Source organism: Dermacentor silvarum, chromosome 4 (genome assembly GCF_013339745.2).
Source record: "Dermacentor silvarum isolate Dsil-2018 chromosome 4, BIME_Dsil_1.4, whole genome shotgun sequence".
Taxonomy (NCBI): domain Eukaryota; kingdom Metazoa; phylum Arthropoda; class Arachnida; order Ixodida; family Ixodidae; genus Dermacentor; species Dermacentor silvarum.
In genome coordinates this window covers 124,697,677-124,725,233 of record NC_051157.2, presented here as the reverse complement: position 1 = coordinate 124,725,233, position 27,557 = coordinate 124,697,677, and the positions used below count along the sequence as shown (strand labels likewise).

Below are 27,557 nucleotides of genomic sequence, written 5' to 3'. Positions count from 1 at the left end.
CCGTTTCCAGCGGCGAGCGTCGGCATCGGCGTCGTCCCTCGGCGTCCCTAGTAACCGAGCGAACGAGCACAGCGAAGGATGAAAAAGCGAACGCGGAGCGCAGCAGGACATGAAAGATGGTGATAGCTGAAGAGAGCTCGAGGAGCAAAGCGGAGGAGTAGGGTATGGGGATGATGTCAGAAGGAATGCGTAGTGCCACGCAAGATGGGCTCTCCGGCTACGATGGCTGCGAGTTGGCGGAAGAGTAGAGCATCGTCTGTATGGAAACAAAGCGCTGCATGAGCGGAGGTCTGTCTGTGGCGGCTGCTGTGAATCGCACCCACGTGTCACCCACAGCGTTGACTCTCGCGATCTCCCGATTAGCGAGGCAGCGTCCACACTGCGCTCCGTTTGCAAGCGTGCCGCCCGACACAGATTTTCCGCGCCGGCCAATATATAGCGAAATGAAAACACTGATCGTGCAGCGCTCAAATTTCGAATTAGGGGGTGTCATAATCGTCGGTTAAATTTTTTAGTAAGCCGAACTAATAGCCTGTAGAACGACAGTCCCGTAATGAATTCCTAATCACGTTTTGTCTTTGTGCTCTTGCTGCTCGCTCGTGGTCAGCTGGAACTATGGAGTAAGTAGTTGAATGGATAACTAAAAGGCCGAATCTTCAGCTGGTAATTAGCTTACTATATAGCTTTGGCTGTTCAGAAAGCGATATGCGGCGCAAGCTTGGAAAATGTGGGTGTTCTTTAGTGGCGTTTTGCCTTTTACAATCGCGAAACAAACGGGAGCTTCGACGAACGCCAGCTGCCAAAAAAGCAAGCCCTGTATGCGTTCAAAGGGGTACAAGTCAGCCGACAACACGCTGCTCGTCCTCATTCGTTGCACGTCTTTCACAGGCAGGCATCAAGTGTCTAAAGCGTGGCAGGGCGACTGGAATGGCGTCAGTCCACCAAACTCCCATATATACATCCTTTCTCAAAACGACAGCGCTGCTGACGGGGTCAGTGATAGATGGTGGATCTCGGTGTGGGCGCAGATGGCTCGTAAGCAATCCGTTCATGTGGCTTTTTGTCGGGTATACCGCCAAGGTCGTCGATCATGTATTCGACGGCGGTGTTGAAGGGCAGCGCTTCTTCGCTTTCTTTTGACGTCGCGTTCTTGTTCGAGAGACGTGAGAGGGACCGGGATGTATACATTGTTTGCTCAGTCGAGAGAAGGCACGCGTGCTCCTGATGATGGAATTAATTTTGGCCCGTCTGCGGAAACCTGTCTGCGGGAAGACGGAAATTTAATCTTAATTTCCAACTAGCGCGTTTTATCCTTTCTCCAGAGCTTGAGGAAATATTTTTACGCGTCACCTGTTCGCTTGAAAGATAGTAAAAAAAAAAGTTGTGGAGTAATTGCTCTTTGCAAGTACACGTTAACGCTTTCCGTGTAATGGTGGGATTCGGAACCCTCTAATTTCCGAGTGCAACTTCTGGCTCATCTGTGTCTCACGTGACATAACACAATAGTCTTTCTCATTTCCGTTTTCTAGATGCGGTGTGTGCCTTTCGTTATTTTGCTATATTCAAAGATTGGGCGAGATCATATGGCATCTTACTTGCTAGTGAAAAGCTCATAGAATCATGTAACAGAAGTGAAGTGGGACACATAAACACAGAGTGCTGTATTTCAATGCGCTTTTCACCAACAAATATTTATTATTTTGCTTTGCGCAGCGAAACAACGCGTTCTCATAATTGGAAAACATGACGCCGCACCAAAGCGGCCACCGGCTCGTGCCTCATGAATAGCAATCTATAGCCTTCGAACGCGCGCATCAGTTTTCAGCAAACTCCTCGTTCCGCGGAATGGCGCGAAAGGTTCGGCATGTGGTAACACACAAAAAGAAAGCTTTTCTGGCTCACGGGAAAATAAATTGCGCTTGGAACAACGAAGCATTTACACAGTTGAACATTTAAGAAAAGAAGTCGAAAATCCGAATACATTGCGGCTGAGGTTTCACTGCCTTTCGCAGTAATAATGATCTCTCGATATACCCGTTCGGCTGTTTCTCTTTCGTTCTCTCTCTCTCTGTCTCTCCATTTTTCAGCTGTAATACTGTACAACACATGGCGTGGGGAGTTACCCTGTGAAGGGTATGAGTTAATTAGTGGAGCAGGAAGGATGTGGGGTTGAAGGCAATCAATGCCCATTTTTCCTCCTCCCTGTCCTCTTTCCCCGGTGCTTACACGCCACTGTTTGTAGCTATTGCTTTTTTCACACCACCAACTCGGCCCCAAATTCATTTTCTCACGGGTCTCACACCGGAAGTTAATGTCATGGGAGTTGTGCACCACAACAACTTTGTGTTGAAAGGATTTCGCAATTTATTTTTCATAGCTGACCTATAATAATCATGGTACAGAAATGTAAATTAAAACTACCCGTCTAGTGCACTTACCATTCCAGAAAGATAGCGTGACGTAAAATGTGATTACATTTATTAATAATGAACTTAGGCAAAATAATAATGACCAGAATATTTCGATAGTGGCGAACAGAAATGCCGTGGATGCAGGTGGACGCACGCGGCACTCTGCATTGCCACAGTTTATGTGCATATTGATGCAGCTTGTACGGTGGTAATGGACGTTATTTCATTGTGTATTTGTGACTGTTCACGGCGACATACCTTTTTCTGAAACAATATGGCACGGGTTAAGTACATGGCAATCGCAAACAATTTTATGGGTGTCTTTCAATGTTCACCCTTCGTAACGGTTAGGCGAAGTTGACAAGATTTCCAGTATTTACAATAAATGCATCGTCTAAGCGCCAACCCCACCCGCCTTGTTTAGAGGAGGGCCAGACGAATGCACAAAAACTAGCTTATTTGTTTATTCACAGCCTTTGACATTTGGCACTTCCATGTGAAGCAGGCAGGGATGCACTCAAAGCCCAATTCTAGAACTGTTGCCACAAACGCCTAATCGATATCTATTTGAAATATCAGAAACAGCTTATTACTTGGAATGTGTTGAAAATAAAATGCAGCATCACCTTTTATTTCATCGACTACCGTGGCAAGTTGCACGGCGTTACGTCACGGAAGAAACTTATACGGGTTTCGTACATATGTTTGGACAATGGCGGCAGCTACGTAAGGAGCACAGATTGCCAGCAAAAGGCGACGCAGCAAGTAAGCTGAATTTATCGCTAACCCAGAAACACTCGTATGGTTCTGTTGTAGAAATGCGAGGCGCAGGGCTATCTGTCTTCCCAAAGCTTTCATGAAACAGCTGACCAGGTGCCATTGCTCTGTGGCTTTCTCGCACGTAATCACCATACACGAAATTTGTTCTGAGTAGATTGTAGGTTTAAGTAGAAAAAGTTACACGGCACGGCTGGGTCGCCTTGCTTTATTTATGATTTTATGTTTTTTTTTAACTGCATACTTTTGAGGCTCTACCACTGTACAAATATCGCTTTAAATATTTAGATTCAATTGTTTATTTTTTTGCCAATGACCATATCAGAATTCTCAATGACGAAATGATATTACACTATCATAGGAGTGTTACAGCAAGATTATTTTTGATCAAGCGAATCAACTATCGGCAAGTATACCTTCATAAGGAAAGTAGAACAATATCAAGATCCGAAAGGTCGATCAAGGAAGCTTGAGAGCATCAAGCTCAAGATTCTGTGATAGAACAACCGCCTCAGAATACCATGTTGTACACCTCCGTTCTTGGTACTTTATCACGAAACGAGTTGCACAGACTTCTGATTTTTGTATTATTTAGGCTGTTTTATGGCAGAAAGTTATTCCGGTCAAAAGTTATTCCGGTGCTCGAAACGCAGCTGAACGCTTTCAAACGATGGAGCTTGTTCTCGGTTCGCACAAACATGAATAATGACGTAATAGAACAGCCGAAACTCGCTAGGTGGAGAGAAGTATTTAAGGGGAAAATGAGACAACTGCGAAGCTTTTCTTTCGAGGAACCCGTATGAGTTTGCTTTGTAGCAATTGCTATACGATTGGGTCGATCTCTCATTTTCCCTTTATAAACATCAATAATGTGCGTTATATACAAGAACCCCACAAGTTATCTCTTTTCATACAAATATATCTCCCCGACCTGTCCCTGTTTCATAGTAGAAAATGCCTGCTCATCGAAACTCCCAACCGCTCAGAACACTTTTGTTTTCGTCTACCGAAGCGTGCAGCTGGCATCAAATTAAGTTCAATAGGCTAAAAGTGCACACGTAAGCTTTATTAGTGAACGAATAATCTCAAGACAAAGTTATGCCTGTGCTAACTCTCTATCGCTGGCCTGGGTTCCGACAGCATAGCGGTCTCAAGAATGCGCATCTAAATGATGCATTGGGCCTGGCACATGCCTTTCCAGACTGTAATGAGTGGCGCTGCATGCGTGCAGCGCTCACTTGCACGTCCGCCGGGCTTGCGTTTTTATCGATGAGGCGCTGCTATTCTACCTTTCACTACGTTCAGGAAGCTGGCTGTCCGCCTTCAAATGTTTGCCTAATGCGCGATTTAGAATTGCCGCTTTAATGAGAGGGACGGAGAGAAAGCAAGGAGAACAAAGGCAGGGAGGTCAACCAGATGAGCATCCTGTTTGCTCCTTAAACAATGGGCAGAAGACGGGGAAGTAGAGGAAAAGAGAGTGAGCAAAGCTTGCACGTGGGTCTCTTGTAGGCTGGTTTATAGATGCCTAAGTGATGTGTAGCTGCGAATAGTTTGTAGATTGCTCTGCAATTATTTAGGAGTCTTGCGTTTACAACACCGAACTCGTAAACGATTCCGAGCACTCACCTTAATTTTTTTAGGGTGCAAACACTTTATCCAAGAACTAGAACTAAATGTACAAAACACTGTTTGGACCGATCACTTAAAAGTTAGTAGCTGGTCCTATATCGACTATGCATACAGGTTATATGCATAAGGAAGAAACACAAGCAACGCTAGATGCAACATGTCTTCACATGTAAACATAATGTACCACTTAAAAGCACATTTACCAAATTAAAACAGGAACGAGTTCAACTTGATGCATTTGAAGGTCTACTGATTTCAACGGACTTTAAACATTCCGACTTGCTGTACTCGTTTCTTATCCAGCCGAAGGAAGTCGCTTAATTTGACAAAAGTTACCGACATTTAATTTTGAGTTATGCGAACGTCATTATCTTCATGCTTTTTATAGCAGATAAGATTTTCCGGTCTTCAGCCAAATGGGAAATTGCGGAAAATAAATCTTCATTAGGAGGTTTCATCAAAATTAGCATGTATAGTATCGTTTTTTAAAATTGAAAAATGGACAATGGTCCGTTGACTGATCAACCTTACAGCTTACGCGGTACGATTGGTCACAAAATGGGTGAGGAGGAGGATATAAGCACGGTATTTTGTCATTTGCAAGCAGTAGTGGAACTTTATAGTGAGGAACTGTCGCTTAGTTCATTATATTGCCTCCAGGTACAACAGAGGGGTTACGTTACTTATAGATTGTAGGAAAAGATCTGTCTGTGGCTTCTGTGACTTACAATACCTGATCGAACGTTATAATTAAGAGAACAGCACACTTCCTTGGACAACTAATGCAGAGTCCAAACTTCCTGTCCCGATATGCTTGCCCGCTACCGCATAAAATGCCTTCTCCCCCCGCCCCTAAAGAACATTAACCACGTTAGACTTCATTTTGCAGAAACGACAAAGCTTGTAATAGTGATATGCGGTATTTATTGGCGCATGCGCCAGATATGGCCAAAGAGCGCCATGACATGAGGAGGTTTGTATCAGCGCCGCCATTTCTGTACCGTTTTTCTCAGAGGTACTGTAGTTACTCCCCATTGTACTTCCACTATTTATGCACCATAGCGTTTCGTAGTCGTGATGAATCAAGAATTGCAGAGTACTAAATCACAGTAATCTCTCTCTCTCTCGCTCTCGCGGGCTGTTTCTGCCCTCACAGCGCCAACATTTGCAATAAACGAAAAAGTTCACAGCGCTGAAAAAAAAAGGGTAGGAGGCAAACGCTGCCGGTAATTTCACAGCCCAAGCGCCACCTATCAAACGCGGCATGGTTTGAAGCCCATCACAGTTCATGTAGCAATGTAACAGACCCTCGTAATACAAGGAAATAGAAACGGAGCGCAACAGACCGCACGCCATCCATTCCATGCCGACCGACATAGCTCAGCATTCACAATCAAACCCCTAATCACGTCGGAACATCCGAAGGAGCCTAAAAACTAATTTCCTAAATATCTAATGTCCTTGCAGGAACAAAATGGTACTTGCACTTCAGTTTAGAACCACCTGGCGTTTCGGCCAATCTATTACGGCAAAGATCTCAGAGCAAATACAAACGTGCGCGGAGCAGCAGGGACCTAGAAATCCATATAGTGCGCTTCATTCAACCTTAACTATGACGATAAGCAGCTTTATTGACGGAAGCACAAAAAGAAAATTTTGACCTTCTGCCCTCTCTCGAGTCGCACACGGTTTCAGTGCGTGGTGAGCGTCATTCAACAGCTATCTTGGTGCAGCCGCAATTTTCTTCTGCATAGGGATGCAACCTAGGCTGACTGACCAAATGCACGTGACCGGCGCTGGGTCTTGACCTCGAGGGAAATGAGGCGACTGACTCGCCCTGGCGGGTCAAAGGGCTAATCAGGATGCCGAGGTGAATAAGCTCCGGCGCTCCTTCCTTGACGATTTGTTTCTTCGTTCGCTATCACCCTTGCTTCCACTGGCTACACGCGCCTTCGATCGACACCTCGAAGCTCGATTTGTCCAGGCAAATCAAGCGGCTAATTTGGCTTCCACCTCGACGGAGTAGCTTCCGGACTCATTTCATCGTTTCTTCGGCGGTGTCCGACAAGCGATTAACTACCGGTCGCAGCGATACAAGCTGGCATGACTCGCATACCGTAGTGGAGGACAGGCCTTCTGGCACGGTTCTCCATTTAGCCTTCTCGAGGGGTGCGCGCTCTCTCCTCCGGGTTGCTCCATTTGGGGCGAGTGATTGATTCCCAATTCCATTTCGCTTTGCCGCATTGGTGCATAATTTGTATGCTGTACACTGCAGCTCTTTTAAGGTGTGGAGAAATCGTTGTCAATATGAGCAGTAAAAATTTTGACGCGCACAAGGAATAACCTCACCCGCGGTTTAGGGGTAATTATCTCGGCGTTAAAAGAAAACAGGTTCAGCAAATTTTGCAATGGGTAGTTATGGACCAGCAAAACGAAAAGTAGCTGGCACGTACTCGCGATGCACACCAGCTCGACAAGCCTTCATTTTGGTGCAATTTGAGAGGAATACAACGCGAAAAGAATCACTGAGGTTGGCGAGCGTTATGGAGGGCTTCGCTCGGCCGAGAAGCTAGCAATAATCTTCATCAAGATCACATACCTCTTCCGACCGCGTATACGAGTATACCGCATTCTTATTGCCTGCCTCACCAGAAGGGCACAACCACAGGTTTAACGGTCAATGTACTGGTTCAATCAGACGTGAACAGGTGGTTTATAGAGTTTTGCACGAGATTGTAATGATATTACATGAACTTATGATGGCTGCTGTACTCTGTGCAATAAGCAGCGCATAAAACTCTGTAATATGAGCACATGAACTGCGGTACAACTTAGCTCAGCGTGCTGTATCCAATCGTGCTTACCTATATATTTTATAAAATATAATAATATATAATAATATAAATATATAAAATATATTTTATAACAAAATATATCAATGTACGCGTATTCTATCCGCATGTTCGTATAATTTACTTATTTTATACATGTTTGCCTAATGTAACCGGTATGGTGTTATCGCTTTATGAAATATGTTGTTCGTTCGTTCATAATAGCCCACGTCGTGGGCCATTTGCATGACACTTAGGAACTCCACGCATCCCTCACTTTAGCGTTCGCAACATAAAATATAGCAATGGCAAATGCCTACATAAGTGCACTGTAATATCGCGAGCCTGCAAAAACGACCAAACCTATTCATATGCAAGGTTTGAATAGCAATCCTTCTACCGCGATATACCCGCTCTTATCAAAACTATGCAGATTAACATAACAGCTGCTTTTATCCCCTGCGTGAGGATCTTATTTTTTGATCATATCAACCACGCTCCCTGAAAAAGCATAGACACCGGATGTGAGGTACTAACTATAGCGTCTGCAAAAGGCGATCATGCAATAACAGCGGCTGAAGACAACGACACTTCCGACGCTCTCTGTATATTACTCGCTAGTAGCGCCATAAAGTGTGGCTCAGAAGGGGCGACGCAAACATACATATTTCTGGATCACTGCCAGAAAATGATAGGCGCATGGGTTATTTGTCATGCCTTTCTTTTCTTTGTTGCTTTTATGCTCGACTGGCGAAAGTTTCCCGTGTCAGAATATTGAACTATCGAACAAAACCAATTCAGAAACCTGCACATGCTTTTCCACTATTACACGCACGAAAAAAGAGGCATGTTATACAATGACTCGCGCCCTAGAAAATGAAAGAGCGCTATGGAGAACAATTCTGTGGGTTCTTGTAAGTAGGAAATGAAAGATGGAAGAGCATGACTGTTTACTAGAAATGCATGCATCAGATAAGCTCAATTTGAGCTCTTCGGCTCAAAATGCGCACATGCAGTTTCCCGCAACCCGATTCATTGATCGAAGAAACGCAAACATGGACGCTGACTTCTGTGTCAGAGCTGCTGTGTCACGAGTGCTCACTCACGTTACTCACTAAATTCTGTGTCACAGAATCACGTCAGCGCTCATTTGCTTTTCTCACCGATCGTTGTATGCGCTGCTGTGAAATGATGAAGAAAAAGTCACCGCCGAAGCACTCCGCACAGATGGTTAACCAGCGAAGCTGAAACGTGCGGCCCCGGTGTTTAGCAGTGGGTTAATCCCGACGCTGTACTGAAGCGTTCCTCAATTATTGGTTAGATGGTTGTGTTTCTATTGGAACGCAAGCGCCAATGGCGGGTGGTGGAGAAACATTTAGATGCTGCTAACCACGACGCCGAGCCAACTCGAGATATCGAACGCCTGCGACAACTGCGAGCCGAGGAGACGGCGTTGCGGGCAGAGTAGCGTCAACGTGGCAATAGCGGGAACGCGTTCGCTAACGAGGTCACTAACTGGTGCTGCCAATGGCGCACGCGCTTGGGTGTGACGTAGAGAACGATGTAACTGATGGCGCAGCCAATGGAGACGTTTATCGAAACATGTGGCAAACGGTTTTTCGTTTTGCCTAGCCATATACAGCTTTCGCTGTAAAACTATAACTCTCCAGAATCTCCAGATTCCTGTAATTTACCAGGCACGCTTGTATGCGAGTAAGTTTTTTACTGCATTTTGCGAGGCGGCTAGGCTGAAGGAATATACTGCTGCGAGCAATTGGATCTAAAATATCTTGCGGATGAAGTGTTTGACTAAGAAAAAGGGTGCCTCTGCAGAATAAATAACGAAGCGCACCGACGTCACGTTGTACTTAGGCACGCGAGTGAATACAGGAGGGCCGGGCACGGTGTAGACCGTTAGAAGTGCAAGTGATCGGAAAGTTCCAATGTGTCCGAGGAGGAGACAGCGAATTCATGTTGGAAATAATGCAATATCTTCTTCCAATAAAGGAAAACGACGTCAGCAGACGCATGTCAACGCGCCACTTTCGCGGCGGGCGTCAGATACATTGAAGAGCTGTAGGAATGTGCTAACGGCGTCTGCGTATAAGAAAGAATGGACCGCGTCAGCATAGCGTTGCGGAGCGCCCAAAAAATGCGGGATTAGATCTTCTGGATCTTTTACGCTTTCGTAGTTCCTTGGAAACCAGGATTCTAAGAATGTTTGCAAACGCCTTTCATTGAGAAGCATTGCCACTGACGCGGGTTACCTGCCAGGTTTCTATCTAAAGGCTATGTTTAAAAACGACAGGTCTTGAATAAGCCGTTAGGCATGTAGAATAAATGCTGTAACATATATTTTTTTACGCTTGTAACGCATTCTTACTCTCAAATGGAGTTACACATGGTAGTGGCAATTCTGTCGGGGAACAATTATCTGTGTCAACTTCTGTTATTTTTACCCTGACAGGAAAGACAAAATTGACCGAATTATCCGGCAAGTCGAAATAAACAAGACGAAAAAAAAGAAAACACAGCCGATGCATTTGTTAGTACTTTGCTGATGCTAACGCGCCCTTGTATCAAACGCGCGCGCACTTTCTATGTGTCCAATGTTGAAAACTAACGTATAAATAGCCTTAAATCTCCTAAACAAAATCGAAATCTAACGGGTACCCGACTCATTAGCAAGAAAAATGGACAGGGCTAAATTACGGGTTGCACAGTGTCGACAGTGTTCTAAAGTCGGCTTCGCCGCCTGGTTTCCAAGTCAGGCTCGGCACAGTACAATGGTGTTACGCGGTAGAGCATACGAATACCGTGAAGGCATTTTAGGCATCGTGTCCAATTGCATCGTGCCACACGAGTTAGAATCCGGTATATGCCTGTAATCAGACACTATGAGCTACGCTTATTGCTTGGAAATATCCCTAGGTTAAGCCGAAAATAAGCTTCGTCGACTGGACATGACGTGTGTTAAACGCATTCACTGCCCCCTAAGCTCTACCAAGAAAGACGCTGCTGCTAAAAGGGTCGCTATTCAGGCTACCATAGGGGTCAGGCACGTGCGTGCTGACTGGTCAAGTTCGGATTATCCAGTGAATTTGAATTTTAGGATCGATGTGACGAATGTCTGGGCCTACAGACAAGCATTGGCGCTGGCTGGGACCTTCGGCCGGGATCTAATTAGCAAACAGATCGAATTAACCGAAGTCAAACTAACGGAATTCCACTTATAGAGGAGAAGAAAAGACAAATAATTGCCTTCAGTTCCCCTAACTTTATCTTAGAGACCCGTTATCTTGTTATAAAATAAGGGGTGGATATAAAACACGTACTAAAAGGTATCACAGATTTCAAATCGAAAGAAAAATTATTAAACCTTCAGAGAATTATGATGAACAGTTGATGGCAGCAACGACTTAATGAGGAAAGAAAGTAAAGTCTTTAGATGATTCTATGTTCTTGTATATTTCAGCGCGCATAGTTGACAAGGGCTCAAAGATAACGGACAAACGGATACACGTGTAACAACTCGGCCAACTTTCCGTTCTGCTTCAGATGCTTTGTACAAAGAAAAAAAAACGAAAAAAAGAACGACGCTGAAAATTTATTAATGTGCGAGCGTGTTTGTGGTACCTTAAGAGGATGATTAGTGTGTTGCAATCAGCGCGATGATAGAGGCACTGTGTATACATGGTAGCTGATTATGCGTCGAATAGAGGAACCTGCGGAAGAGGGAAATTGTGGTGCTGCGGCAACGTCCGGATAGATGTTGATAAGGAAGATTCTTTTTACAGATATGATACGCCTACGAATATGCGGAATAAAGGTATACCTGGGCACCGTGATTTCGTAGTTCCTCAAGGGCTTCGTAGAGATAAGCTTGTTGCTGGCCCTGGATGATGTACGCGTAAATTCGACTTTCCTTCGCACTAGTGAGAGAAACAAAGGTGGTGTTTTATAACACCCAATATTTCGTTAGCTGATGAGATAATATAAGTAACATTAAGTAACATGATGATATAAGTAACATATAACGCCACGATAACTCATAGAGTGGCTAAAGATGTAATAATTATTTCGAATGGTTATTTCAATATAAGAATTGCAAGACAGCCACTATACGTAATAGACAAACAGCATGCAGTTCTCGGTTTCTAACTTTGCTCGCGAGATTTCCAATAATGCCATACGCCAAGTTTTTAGTACCACGCCATACTGTTTCGGCAACGAGTTCTTCTCCTCTTCAGCCTTGAAGATATGACAAAAGCAAAGCTGTATAGGTACCGAGAGTACAGAAGCGTGGGAACATTCTGTAAACGTCGGAAGTAGTATACAGATAGCCACAAAAATATAAACGAAAAGCGCCTAAGCACGTGTCAATGACAGGGGCAGGTGCGTGTGCTGCTGCTGTCTGCCCTCGTTGCGCGCACGGAGACGAAAACATGTATTCAAACTAACTCGCCAAACCCTGCTAGACTCGCTTTCAATTTCGAGAGCTGGACGCGCCGCATCACGCGGACGCAGCGCTCCGCAGAAATTCACGTGTTCCGCTGAATTTTTCAATCTACAAAGGCACAGAGTTTTTGAGCATCTGCTAGAATGCGCATTTAAAATCACCTCACGCGCTTGTTTTCATCTCGATACAGCCGTGCCCTGTTTTGCCGTAGTGATCGCACACGGGGCCGCACAGTGTTGAAAACCGAATAGAAACACGTGAAGAACGTCCGCGTCGAGTGCTTATCCACCTGACCTCCAAGGCGCAGCCCACTTAGCTTTGCACGTGCTTGGAGGAAAAGAAACTAGATTTTTTATCAGACGGGTATAAGACGTGACTCATGCTACAAGCAACGAGGAAGTTTCTCCCTGACGTCGATTGCTCTAGGGAGCGAAACGTTTGCTGAAGGGTGAGGGTAAGGAAACATTGACAGGATAAGTCGTACTTAACGGACCACCTATCTCTACTTTAGGGGACTGGATAGTGCATCGAGAGCCCTCGGCTAAAGCCACCGGAATAAAGCTACCTTGTCCACGAAGTCGGCGCTTTGCTACTTTGCAGCGACACTTCGCCTGCACTGGAGTAGCTTTTCTGCGCATGCATAGATAAATATCTTTATTGAAGACCGAGGGAGGAGAGCCGGGTCCCTCCCATGTTGGGACAGGCAGAGAGTACCTGCCCGCGGCATCGTGGGCCCCTTGGATTGCCCGAAGCTGACGGTGACGATCCGTGCTTGTACTGGCGGAATAAAGGCCTTGTCTTGAGATGATTTTCGCCTTGAGTTCCTTGGATATGTGGGGGCAGTCCCACATCATGTGTTCAACTTTACACACACCCACAGCTCGGGCAGTCAGGAGATACATCCATATATAGTGAATCGCTAGCTGGACAGTCTGAGCGTAATTTCTTGTCCTCTGGTGAGAGGCGAATGGGGTGGAGGAAAGACCCTACTACCCAAGCGGTAATGCGAAGTGACTTCGTTGAATGCGTCCCATAAAATGGCTGCCTGTTTTTATGGCTCAGAGTACCCAAACAGGCCGGAGAGGTCTTTTGGATAGACGTCAAGAATTGGTCATCGCTGCGCCGACGCCGTCTCTAACATGAGTGGCGCGCTCTGGAAACACTGGCAATCGAGAAAACTATTTATATAGGAAAGAACTATCGCATATGGGTTAAAATTATCGTAAAAGCCATTACCATATATGAAGAGACAACGTCACGCCCTAAGAGGCGTAACACTACAAAGAAAACGTGTTACAGCCGTAATATTGATCGATCAAGCACTAATGTGCTTGGTCGATCAATATTACGGTTGTAACATTGTCCTACTTCTGTGACAATATTATGTCCTACTTCCGGGACAAGCCGCCACAACACGCCGCATTCCTCTCACTGCCCCGGTGCCTGGCTTGGCGAGTGGAGAAGCGTCCTCCAGAAAAACATAGTGCCGGTCGGTGGACCGGACTCTTTTTCTCGTCCACATAGAGAGCTAGCAGTTGCACAAAGGTGAATCTTCAATTCGCCTACCGTGCGGACATAGTGGCTCGTTGCGCTGCTAAGCATGAGGTCGCAGGATCAAATCCCTTAACGCGGCGCGGCCTTATTTTGATGGTGGCGGAATGCAAAAACGACAGTGTGCCCTGTATGGGGCGCACATTAAACGTTTCCAGGTGGTCAAAATTAATCCGTAGTCCCTCACTACGGCGTGCCTCCTTATGAGATCGTGGTTTTGGAACGTGAAAACCACAGAATTTAACTAGGAAGGTCCGGTTTGCTTTCAGATGTTCACGTCATTGCTTTGAGTATTTCTTGCCAGGGCATGGAGCAACAGCTCTGCCAGGACGGTCATGGCGTGCAACTTCGTGCGATACGACGCAAAAGACGAATAAACCAACAAACAAGTAAGCGAAAAAGCTGCAACGAAGTTTTTAATATATTTCTGACACATTAGTGTGTTAAACCCATCGTCACGCTAAAGCCATCACGAGAGCACTGTACATCCTTGGCGCGGCACATCACCATTCGCGAATTATTATCAATTATAACCGTGTTGTGACAGTGTCTCTAGGGTTATGTAAAAAATTTGTTCGAACGATTCTATTCGTTCGCTTACATTTCGTGGTGCTATGTCAGCTCCTGACGAAGGACATATAGATGGAAAAACGGAAAAGAATCGTTACATTTAATACGAACCCAGCTTATTATTTTTTTTGCTACTTTCCTCCTGCAACATACTTTCACGCTCATAAATCTCTTTGGTATGAGCATCAAACCCATACCATGAGTTTATCTGTTCCTTTGACGAAATATAAATCACGGCGGCTTTATTGCTGGGCAAATTGCAGGTACGGTCGTGAGGAAACGTATGGAGACCATTCATTTCGTAGAAATTGTCTTTCTCGTTCTGCGCAGTGTGGGCATGCCAGCTGAAATCAAGTGCAGGGTACGTGCATATGTTTCACCAATCCAATGTATTGAAGCCATTTCGTGTTGCAAAGTAACGCTAGGAGAAATATCATTTTTCTTCTTCTTTTTTTTTTGCGGATGTCGTAGTGTCCAAACTTGACTTCACGACTGTACCTTTACATTAATGAGCTTTGACGTCATCCTACAGAGGTAATATTTTGGTTACATAACTTTGCCCGCTTCAGTTGAGGAACACTGTGCCGTGCTCCATTATTACTGGGATCGATAGCTCCGCGCGTCAGATGATACAGGAAAATATAATAAGAACTGGAGGAAAGCGTTTTCCAAAACTGGCTCCTTCAGTTAGAAATCTAGAAAACAATGTGATGTACTTTCCATCACCAAAGTTACATTTTTTTTTTTTACTTTCAGGCAAGTTAAACTAGAAGTTGTACAGTTTAGGCGACGCCATATGAGCGATGAATGAGTGATATATAACAGAAGCGATCTCCTCAATCTCCCCGACGCTTCTACCCTTTTCATTGGCCGCTAATGTATCATTATTCACCGCATACTGAAAGAACGACATAACACATGACTACAATGAAATGAAAAGCTGGCGCACATGGTTACAACGGCATTTCTCAGTAAGAGAAGACCGACCTGGCTTCAGGCCGCGATGTCAGTCGGCGCATCCCTCTGTTGGTACACAATGTACCAGTCGAAGCCTCGAGCGTTAATCGCTTCCATGCAGCACTGCTAGTCGCAACAGCACTGCTTCATGGAACCTGCCCGGCTGCGACTTGTACAGTCGACTTTTAATCCTACACATTTCAGACCTGCGCAAGGTAGCGGCCAAGCTTTAGCGGACATCTCTATTGTTTTTTTATACTTCATTATTGCGTCATTCATCACCGCTTATACGGATTTTCTAACTTGACCTACTAGCGTTATATTAGGCGTGACTAAGCACACCGCTTCAGAACTTGTGCGCCCTTTGGTGAGAGCGCCATGAACGGTTCAAGCCCGTCCTGATTTCTTATTTCTTCTCTTTAGCTGCATCTCGCAGTAATTGCAAACCCCGCGTGGACCGAGGGCCCAGCCGAGCGAGCAGGCGCTGGAAATTAAATTACGCGCCCGTCTCGGTGCTTTCCCGTGGACCTCAACAGATCACGAGAACGGGAGAGAAAGTACGCCACCGGGAACTTTGTATACTGCAGCGCCAGCGACAGTCCGCAGACGACAATGCCCGGAGAGGCCGTTGAAGGAAGCGCTGCGAGCTGTAATCGCGCAGCTGTCAAAAAATACCGCACCGGCCGGCACTGGCATGTGCGTCTTGCGCTACCCTGCACGGCTTCTGGGCTGCTGTGGAAATTCATTACTCACATATGTTTTGGCGCAGTCATTTTGCTCTCGTGTTTCAGTTTTCTTCTTTTTAGTGCGCAGCTAGATTGCGGAACGCGCCCACATTTTGAAGCAGGTGTACCACGACAACAAAATATGGTGGTTTGACTTTGATGCATTTCCATGCGGTTCTGGCCGTTAAAATGCAGCTTCTTGTATAAGAGCCTAAAGAAACCCTTTAAGCTTGATACTTTCTATGGTCGCGGACGTCCTCCGTAATATATGTTTAAGCTGTGAAGTATAACTTTTGTTGTTTTCTTGAGGATTCGTAATGAAGGCAACATAGTTATGCAGATAAAAAAGAAGGAAACAACAACCAGAACAGAAAAATGCAGTTCCAAAGCAAATGTTGTAATCTACATGAAGCGAAGCTTTATATTAGGCGGTAATTTAAATCCTTTACAGCTGACAGCGATATGTAGAACGGCGATATGTAGAATTTTGTTTGCGTTCATGACTATGCAACGTATCATCTGAAGCGATGTGTATACGTTTTTCCATCGCGAAGGTACAAACTTCATTGTGATGCAAATATACGTTCATCTTCTACACCACTCACAACAAGATATGCCGAAATGCCAAAATACAAATCAGGCGGATGCCCAACGTGACATGTCTACGCAGCGATTTCACGGAAACGAAGGCGATGCATGATGCTTAATTGTCGAAGGAAGAATGGTGACGACAGGTGTATGCGTATAAAAGGACGACACGTATCAAGCAACGTTAAGGATACTGTGCCTTTTTGTTTCACATTGGCAGATACCGATTCCGGAGGATTTGCTAAAAACGATCACGAGCCCAGTGGCAAAAACCAAATGTATAACTCACTCGCCGCGGTGGTTTAGCGGCTATGGTGTTGCATTGTGTTGCACTTGACAAGCACGAGGTCGCGGGATTGAATCCGTTGCCGCGGCGGCCGCACTTCGACTCGGGCTAACTGCGAAAACGCCCGTGTCCCGCGCATTGGGGGTAGGTTAGATATCCCCTGGTGGTCAAAATTAATCCGGAGTCCCCCACTATACGGCGTGCCTCATAATCAAATCATGGTAATGGCTAACTCATAGAAAACAAATAAGTCGTTGTGCTTTGCCAAAACATTTTTTTCTCTCTTTGCTACACAGAACAGAAGGAAGAGCGCTAATTCGTTGGTCAGCATACAGGGGTTATATAAATCCGTTTCCTGGTATTTTTATTCAGCGCACATGTTACTTTCGTGTAAATATATCAACAAATGTATCTGCCGAGTGCATGAACGACTCATACTGAGCGTGCAGCTGGCAGCCATGGCAAACTTTGGTGGATAGACAAATAAAGCTCCGTTTGAAAACAATAACATATATATTTTTCTTTCTTTTTTCTCTATAGCCGTTTAGTGTGCATTGCTTAGTGCACTTTCTCCCCAAGTTGCAGATAAGGAGTGCAAATGAGTGCCGCAGTAAAATCAGCTCTGTGATTTTTCTGCAGAGAGATAGTGCAGTTCCCGATAGTCCTACGTCTGATATTGAAAAAAAAAAATGAAATATTGCCTACTACCATGTGTACTCACATAATCCTTGCAATCCCCCAATTGGCCATAAAAAATCTCATTCCTTCTTTTTCCTATAGAGGAATCATAGAACCCTCGTATATGCAGCAGCGACTGTCGCCTGCTTGTTTCGGCTGGCGATCATGATAAATGATGATGATGATATATTGGCATCCCCTTTGAAAGAGATATTCATCTAGCCTGCTTGATTTATTCACGAATGCTATGCGCGTGCGCTAAACTATGCGATATACATGGCGCATGGCAGCCGCGTGCCATCTGTTAAGCGCCGTTCACACTATGTGTGCGCGAAACCAGAATTCAATCCAATCCAAAGCACAAGTGGCGTGATTTCCGCTATTTCCTGAAATTCGTCAATAGCCCATGGGTTGCTAACCTCAGCATGTTTTTGATGCGAAAGCGTCACATTGCCCTTTGAGCGAAAAACTCGGCGTTTGTCCTCTGTAACTTTTGTTGTTGTGAGGCACAAATGAATAAAAAGAAAAGCCTGTAAGAGCAAAACGGCACCTAAACTCGCATTGCCATTGGCTGCAACGCCACGTCAGGAGCTGCCCCTCGAAGGAGCAGAGCGGGCGAAAGGCTACACCTGCTTAATCGATAGCGCGCCAGGTGTTGCGGGAGGGGAGAGGGCATCGCTGCGACGCCACGTCACCCTCACTCTCGCTCTCAGCAGGAGCGCTCCGCGACGGAGCATAGCGGCAGAACGCGCAAAAGCGAACGCCTGCTTCGGCATTAGCGCGCCAGGTGTTGTGTGAGGGGAGAGGGCACCGCAGAGTCGCCGGCATGTGGTTTTGCCGCCGAAAGGCTGCTGCTGCTTGCTGGCTGGGGCTGCACGTGCCGCTCGAAGGACGACTGAGCACCACCCAATCGAACATTAATGCTTTTGCATTCACAACTCTTCAGAAGTGCTCAGGTGTCCTCGGAGTTTTTCTTAAACTTGCTTCGCTCTGAGGCGAAATGGAAGCTACACGGCTAGTGGCAAGCTGTAGGCTGGCGACAATGGTGATGCTACTAGCAATGCGGTACCGTTTAGCGACGTCAGTGTTAGCACTGACTCTAAATTGGTCGGGGCCAGAGTGATTTTATTTATTCGTTTGGTGACTTTAGTTTCAGCGAGTCTCTCCAAATAAAGAGTCATTGAAGATCCTGTATATGCAGAACCTTTACTTTTATACTGAAGGTGAGCGCTGTTTCGAAGAGACAGTTTCTTCGCCCCCCTTCCCTTTTACTTCACATCAATTTTATACGACAAAAAAGTCAGAGCGTTATGCGAGTAAGTACGGTAGTTTTCCTATATACCTCAATAAATGCACATCCGTGAAGACCCAACTAAGTGCCGAGCTGCAACAATATCGTGCTCACCGTCGACACTTCAACGTTTGTGCACGCCTTGTTTCGGCATAACGTTTTCTTGTCGGAACAAAAGCCACCGTATGTGTCCTCATTTGCCATCGAAACCTTACTTCCCTTTAGAAAGAACACCGAAGTGTCTTCCGTATCTGATACCGCATTTGCATGAGTATAAGGCGATATCTTCCTCTAAAATTGTTGCTTTCAAACTAGCGCCTCACGCTATATTCGGGTTCGTGACCCGAATATAACGCGAGCTTTCCTTTCCCATTGTTTTCTTCCAAAGCTGTCATCCTGAGAACGTGCCTCGCACTGTTTTCGAGTTCGTGGCGCACATAGCGCGGATTTTTTCCGATCTCCGCTTTAAACTGCAATGATCGCGATTCTTACTTAGCCGAATGACTTCGATCTGCCAAAAGCTCCCGGCCGAGTAGGAAGAAAGACTACTGGAGTTTCGACACTATATTATCAAGATGCGTAGGGATCGCAACTACCCCATAGCCCAGATAGGAAATGGGGACGAGACGCGGATCTTTTTAGACATTCCGGTCAGCTACGATGTTGATAAACTCGGTACCAAGGAGGTACTACGTGTTCGCTCAACGGGTAACGAGTAGACCCGAGTAACGGCGATACGTTAACTATGGCATGCGCGGCGGACGGGTTGCATCACTTCGCGTTATAATCTTAATATATGTTTTTTTATTCATTGAGACCGAAAGTACACTCTCGCGTAATATTCGCGGTCGCATTCTTTACGCGCAAATACGGTACTGTGGAAGTTAAGTTGAAAGTCAAGTTATGGTACAAGCACGACACATCTCAGACAACGTGCTTGTGGAATCAGAGAAATAAAGTTCTATTGATCTCTTCCGAACATTTGACCCAATCTAACTAATAATATGTTTGCATGATATGTTTATTCTCTTTTCAATTTGATATACAGCATCCAAACGTACATCGCCACATCAGGAGGGAGGCTAAAGGCTGTGTGTTCCTGACGAGGCCTACCCTCCTGGTGGTGACAAACAGTGCATTTGAGACGACAACAAGCTTACATCTAAGGTAACATTACAATCGCTCAAAAAAGAAAAAAAAAACATCCACAATTTTGTACAGTGTATAAATGTTTCGACATAATTTTTTCGATTGCAGCAGTGAAAAGAAACAAGAAAGAGCACACAAAAATCAATAAATAAGTAAACCACCCTTAACTAGATTTACGCTTTCATAGATTTCGACGTATTTACATGACCGGGCTAGATTTCTCACAAATTATTTTTATAAGGCGCAAACTAGAGACAACGCAAAAAGGGGAGGTCAAACGTATGCGGTTGTGTGCTTGACCGGGGCACGCACACTGAAATTGCTCAGTGTGCGTGATTACTCAGTTCGTGATAGGTTACTCCGAGCACACGATTTCGCCTTTCTTGGTGCCAAACGGATTATGAAGTAGAGTTGTGTAGATTTCACTAGCTCTTTTTTTTTGTGTCTGCAATTATTTGGCAACAATCAACTACTAAGCAGAATCAAACCCTAAACGTAGAGAGATTCCTGCCAAAAAATGTTGATTATTTATTACGGTGTGGCGTTACGTTTTTTGACTAGTATACAGAACGAGTGCCCTGTCAACGATCATATAAAGAGAAAACCTGACAGGCATTAGTTTTGTCCTAACGCTACCCACACTGAATCATCATGGTTATTTCTGGCATTATAATATATCCGGAAGTCGCACCATCCTAGTGCATACAGGCACCTTTTTTTTCTTTGTTAAAGAAATCGCATGCAGATAGCGGTAGAAAAGAAAATTACTATCTTGACACTCACAACGGACCAACACTGCGATTAACAAAGAAAGAAAGAAAGAATATCATGGACGTTGGAAACACGCGTGCAGTGAATGGGTCGCAGACAGCTCGTTTAAAACACGTTACTTACTTGGAAGCTTTGGTTAGGTGTTCTCTTTGCGCTTTTTTAGGAAAAAAAGAGCCATGAAACAAAGCGGACGCTATTCGCCGCTATAGTAACTGTCAGAAGCAGGATAACGGGACTTACCACGCTCGGTCGTAGGGAAAACTTTGGTTTCGGACAGCGCTCGCTGTTGCGGAGGCTATGGGCGAAGTGGGCGAAGCTATACAGATTGTCAGAGTCAAACTGCAAAGCTAACATCCCTCAGTGGTACTTTGTTTACTTCCCGTGGCAATAAATAATGTTACGAAAGGTCTTAGACTGACTTCGTCTGCTAGCCTCGCTGTTTAGCCTAAGCCACTTGCGTGAATAAGCACGCACGAAGTGACGGACTGGTATCGCAATGTCTACATTACTTGGCGCGACGATTCAGCCAGTTGCAAAGAACACCTCCTTCTCGGACGTCATTTCACGGACGCCTCAGCTGTTTTAGATAATAATACTGAGCCGGTGTCTGTAAAAAGTCTGCAACCGAGTTGCGCACGGCAATAAACTGCGCCTCGTCAGGTCTGAGGAAACCGATGACGTCTCCAATAAACATGACGTCAGAGATGCTGCTTGCTTACTAAGGGCGCCTCGCAGTCTTCTCCAATTATCGAAAGCGCACGCAAAAGCGCTGGCTTCCTCAGGAGCCTGGCAAGGATGCCGGAAGTTGCCGCAGCAAGTACAACTGCGCTTAGCGGATGTTGTGTCGAGTTCACGAGTGCCCGTGTTGTGGCGAAAGCGGGGATCAACATCCGGGCCTGCGAGAAACACAGGTTCGTTTAGCGATCAGTTCGCGCTTTCTCACATGTTCAAGTGGTGAACGACATTGCCCGGTCGTCATGGCTATTTTCTACTTCTGTCTGGCTCAGATTGGTTTCGTGCTTCCGAAGCTGCGCCAACGTATGACTGCTTCAAAGACTTCTCTTGCATTTGTATTTACAAACGGCGATGACGGTGGCAAATGAAGCGGAGTGTTTCTCTTCCTTCCGTAAAGTAGAAAGTGCGCTCATAAAAGATTACTTTTTTCCATGCTGCCTCCGCCTTCGGCACTGACTCATATCCTGTGGCATGGAATAAAAAATTCCAAACATTCTAAAGGAATATTTGTGCTGTTACAAAAACGTTCGTCCACCTAGTCGAAAAGACAATATAACAGTACGCGAAGTTTCGTTACATACAGTGACAAGACTCTCGCACGGCTACCCAAAAGGAAAGCAAAGTAAGGGGAGAAGTGTGGCGTGCCTAAACAGGTCAATATTGTTTCCAACTTGCACTGTTAAGTTTTTAGGACAAAATGCCAATCGTAGATGACTACAAACCGTAACAACAGCTTGACGACAACCACTGTAACTGCTGTAAACTCGGCGCTTCGAGCAGGAAACTGTCGGACACGTAGCAGCCACGTTTGTGGATCACATATGTTACCATAAAAAAAGTGTCCTCCATTCCATCTTAACTTAACAATTCATTACATAATGAAAAGGTTTCTGAGGGCAAGGTTCAATGTACCTGGATCCCCATGCTATATTGCTCAATATATGAATGAAGTTAATAGAGAATTTCGGGCGAGCAAGACATAATTAGCACAAAGCAGCTCGCTTACGATCTCACAAGGTACCGCTTACTCTCTGAGGATGTCCTCTATACGGCGGTCTCTTGGAGTGACACAATCCAATGCTTCTAAGAACCCGCCAAAAAACTCGTCTCCACTGCTGCCCAAGCCTCAATTTGTTGCTGGCTAACTTCCCAGGACTCAAACCAACGCTGCCTGGTTCGTCCAACGTGAAGGTGTGTGGTACCGAGAATCTATTACCTCTGAACATACTTGATTCACCCGCATCTTGTGTTTCAATGCTAGCGACGTCGTACTCGAAGTGTCAGACATCGTGTCTAATTTACCCGCGACGAATGAGTACGACATGCTAAAGGCGTACGCCTTTAGCAAGGCCTTTAGCGTGCTGCGTTGCGAGTATGTGGCCACGTGCAGCTGCGTAGTTTCCGCAGAGTTCGGTGACGCCTCACCTGCAAAGATTCTCGGTCACTTGCCAATATATTCTAGGAGATTTATCTGCAACACTTGAGCAGCAGCTTTTCCGGGAGATTTTCACACAGCGACTGGCAGTAGAACCTGTACACAGTGTCCAATCACTGACAGTGACTACTACCAACAAAATCATAAATATTGTCGAAACACTCGGCGATCACCTCAGCTGCTTCAATGGCTGGCGTTGTAGATGCTTGTGTGGTTTAAGCCCGCGGCCTTCAGCACAAGCAACGGCTCCGAAACTACATAGCGATTAACAGGTGAATAAAAAAAACCCTTAGTATTTCCTCATATATACAGGAACCCCAGATATCTAAATCAGTAAGCAGCACCAGAAAGTACTAAACAAAATTGTTGCCAAACAGTTTGAGCACGTTGCGCCGGGCTTCATGAGTAGCAGAACACTATAGTAAAGACACCACTTCTTAAGTAATTCAAAGGGTGAGAAGTTTTAAGATTCGCAGCGGAGGCACACGCGAAGATTGGGCGCAGTTGAACCGGCAGATATCAGCTCGCATGGAAGTTTGGTTGCAGTTGGAGCCGCATGCCGGAAGGCATGCGGATCGCATTTACCGTGTGACGAACTGCTTCCAGGAATCGATTTCCCGCCGCCGACTCCGATACTGCCTCTCGGTATCATCTCTTCCGCGCTTACACAAATAAACAAGCGCCCTCGAACGCAGGTGGCCAACATTAGTATTTCAAGCGAAATGTCGCAAGGATCCCATCAGCCAGGTTTAAGGCGAAGAAACCCGAAACAGTTACCCGCGTCGCAATCAGTCGTGGGGAAACTGAGACGTCTCTGCCCCGCGCAGGTCCGCGCGGCGAGAAATTAATGAGAGTGGAAGTGCGGTTATACGTCAACTTTCGAGAGCTCGTTGCAGCTCGCCAACCGTGCATGTGGAACTAACCACGTGATGAATTTCCACTCCTCTTCGTGATTTAGTTTCATAGCGTCATCGACAACACGGGTCCGATGACACCTTCAGTTCATTAGCCGTGGTCGCAGAAATACGCCTCGTGGTTGAGGAATTGAGCTAAGGACATGTAACACGAAGTGTAATTCCAAGTGTGTCCAACTTTGAAACAACACGGTGACAGTTGACTTATTGGACCTAATATTGCTAACATACAAACGAGCGAATAAGGCATATTTAGGCGTAGCTCATTGTAGCCGCACAAAACTGCTAATATATCGCACGCAGCAGGACGTGCTATGACGGACAACGTAAATTTAAAGGTACCGAATATTTTAAGCTCATGCACAATACGCTCTTTGGATATATATAGGTAGCAGACAAAGTACGTGATACAAACGCTTTGTCTGTGCATTTCCATCAGGCTGTAGTTTTCCCCAAAAGCCGAATAACAAAATATTCAAACAGCGCGCGTAACAGTGTGACTAATCAATGTAGTTTAATTTACTTTAAAATTATTCCTTTCTGCCCGATCCCGGTGAAAGACGCCTACCTATTGACTTAGTTGCATATGGAACTAAGAAATTACAAATGAATTCATTTATCGTTAGCATTTTAATCATTTTAGTGAATTTAATGATTAAATAACCATTGCCACTCGCACACTCGTGCGCCGTACTAAAATTCGTATCAGCGGCCTTACCCGCGTGTAAAGACAACTGTCGAACAGAAAACTAAAACATCCTGATTGGGGGTGTCACTTTAAACTATTGTCTCCGCCAGACTACCTAGAAGCTAGGAAAAGCATCGCTGAGCGCTGAAACTTGTCCGAGGTAGAAATAAAACTTTGGGCGGGATTCCTTTGAAGAGCATAACAAGGACGCCGGTATCAGGAGCGCTAGTGGCAGGTAGCCCGAAGAATTCACCCTAACCTTATGTATGATGCAAAAGTCTACGGGTTCTTTCTTGCTTGATAGTTTGGCCGTCACGGCCATGCTTTTTGACTGGAAAACGAAGTGCGAAATAAGTTAGATGAATACACGTGGAACGCCACGTTCTTTCTCGTGCTGTTTACGACACGCTCACGAGTGTGCCACCATGAGCAACTTGCGTGTAAAACCGGTCTAGAGGGTTCGAGCACCGTCGCACTCGAGAAAAGGCAAGGTGCGCCCGCCCTGACGCGTCACAACGCAGCCGCCATTTCAATGCAAATAAGGCGCAATAGCGGGTGGGCGCGGTTCTAGCTTTTCATACTGGTGCCGCGCTTGGGCTTTTTATTATTCTTTGTTAGCCACGGTACGCACGCGAAACCAGTCACAAGAGATGGAGGTACGCGAGAATAACATATAAAAAATATTCGCCGAAATAAAGCAAAACCATTCTGTTGCTTACGCAGGTCTCAAACAAAAGGGACGAAAACAGGCGAGCAGCGATCGAGCCGCCCGAAAGTGGTCGCGCCTTCGCGCACAGCCCTCGTAGGCTCATGCGCGGGGAACACGAACAGCTTTGCTGAAGTGCGACCCGTGAGGCATCGGCCCAAGCACACCTGCGGTCCCGATTGAAGGACAGTCAAGAGACACTGAGGAGAGAGCGCGGAGGGCGAGGTGTGTCTTGAGCAGCTCGAGGACAAAAGCAGAAAGAACAAGAGCGTGGCACTCAGCTGTCAATCCGCGGGTCTCTCGTCCGCGCCGAGTGCGCGAGAAAACAAAGCCGTAGCGTAGGTGTTGAAGGCAATCAATGTGCGCAACTATGGGCGGCCACGGACGACGGAATATATTATATGTGTCCCTCCGTCGCGATCTCCTTGTGGACAGCACAATATGCCGATTGATGCGCAGAAAGGAAACGAATCGTGGCAGGAAGACCTGCGTTCGCGAGATTTAAAACTGTCATGCACGAATTCTTTTTTTTTTTTTTCGTTAGAAAGCACAAGGTGATGCGTAAAAAAATGTGATATTCAGGCACTGCGTGCCTTCCACATAGTCGAATCAGAGCAGAACTATGGTCCAGAGGATGATATTTTGTTAGAGAGAGAGGGAGAGAAATCTGACTTTAAGCGCCGGGAGGTTAACCACAACAGCAGCTTCTGGTTGGCTACTCTACCCTGAGGGAAGGGCAAGGGGGAAAGAAAGACTGATAGAATAGCAGAGAACTAGAGCGAACACGCGTAAAAATAGACGTGGTTTGAAATATCTGGGAGAATCATAGTTCTTGTAAAGGTCAGTCCATCGTAAAATTTTTTTACGTGGTCCTCAGACGCCTACAAAGTAATACCTACACACACGGCACTATAATGCACCGCCTCTACCCGACATCCCACAGCTACCTCTGCCCACTATGCAACGTCCCCGACACCCTGGCACACTTGCTCTTGGCATGCCCGTGGCATGAAGACAGCGAAATGCAGCCGGAAATGGACGCTAACAGAGCACCACAAGCAAACGAAGACCACCTGTTTGAAACGTGGGAGGCCAAGCTCACCCTCGGGGACCTGGCAGACCAACGACAACTCGTCGCCAGGGCCAAGAGGGCAGCCAAAGCCAGAGGGTTCCTGGACTAAGGAACCTTCCCACCTCAGGGTGATACCGGGCCTCGCTCGGGACACTGTTTCAATAATAAACGTTTCTCTCTCTCTCTCGTTCATAGTTCATAGAGTTGCATGATACTAAAGACACATAGAAATACGAATAAAGGATGGCAGGACAGCTAGGTAATAAGATGTCCGTCGAAATACTGAAGAGAAATAAAGAAAAAAATCTGAAAAATGCAAGCAATGGAGGAATTAAAAAAAATGCGGTGACGAGTGGTAGAGAAAGCGCAGGTTAAATAACACAAAATTAACCCTATATTGTCCTGCAGGTAAACGTATTCGACGCAGCAGGAATCTCGAAAGTGCTTTCTCTACATAATGAATTATGACAATACCTTACTTGTCCTGGCAATATAAAAAAAAAAGTCGCTGTATCGCCCGAAAGGCGAAACATCATTGCAATAGCAAATTAGTGGACAGCTGTACGAAGTCAGGTTAGTTTTATCGGCCGTATAAACTTGTAAACACAGGCCGACGACTAACTAAAGTAACAAGCATGGTGTCACGCGCGCACAAGCAAACATGAACAAAACACCTCACTCGATTACTGCGGAAACTCGCTGTCAAAAGGCTAGAGTGTGAAAGCACGGCCACAGCAGCGAGCGAATTAACCTTCGTGCTACCTCTCGATTTAACGTGAACTAAGCGGCGGAACACTGCACACATGAAACTATCAGCACTCGCACTCCGTCTTCATGGCAGATCGCTTTCAAATTGGGCCTGAGCGTGGCTGAGCCATACGTAGCCGCCGCCGAAGTAGAACGCTCCCCCCCCCCCCCCTTTGAGTTGCGCGCTAATCAAGATGGCGCCTTTTCTCCCCGCTTTCCTCTTTTGCGCACACGAGCTTGAGCCACCATCGTCGGCTCACCGTCGCACGCTTTATGTCGCACGTAAAGCATGCGCCGCGCGGCGAAGATGGTATCGCACTACGACTTTACACGGAACGTCACGGCAATGAATGTGGAGCGTCCTATATTATCTATCTCCATAATATGCACCAGAATGTAAGCATTGTTTTTTTTTCTTTTTTCCTATTAGTGTAGTTCAGAAGCGGCCATCAGAGTGGGGGAGTGACTTCTTTGGGTAAAATTGGTAATGTTCGCAAAAATTATGTCAGCTGCAAAATAAGAAATGTGTGAATCGCACGTGCTGTCAGAAACGGTTTGAGAGAAGATTTCATTTTTGTTTGCGAAGA

At 45.7% G+C, this 27,557-nt stretch overlaps 1 protein-coding gene across 3 annotated transcripts in view; it reads right to left on the bottom strand.

The window, feature by feature from the left end:
• LOC119450615 (uncharacterized) overlaps positions 1 to 27,557 on the bottom strand; it is a 275,138-nt gene that overhangs the window by 66,372 nt on the left and 181,209 nt on the right. The window contains exon 1 of one of the 3 annotated variants that reach the window (XM_049666055.1): positions 20,914 to 21,287. The exons of the other annotated variants lie outside the window; for them this stretch is intronic. The gene's annotated coding sequence lies outside the window, so the exon portion shown is untranslated. Of the gene's footprint in view, positions 1 to 20,913; positions 21,288 to 27,557 lie in introns of those variants that run through there. 3 annotated transcript variants of the gene reach the window in all.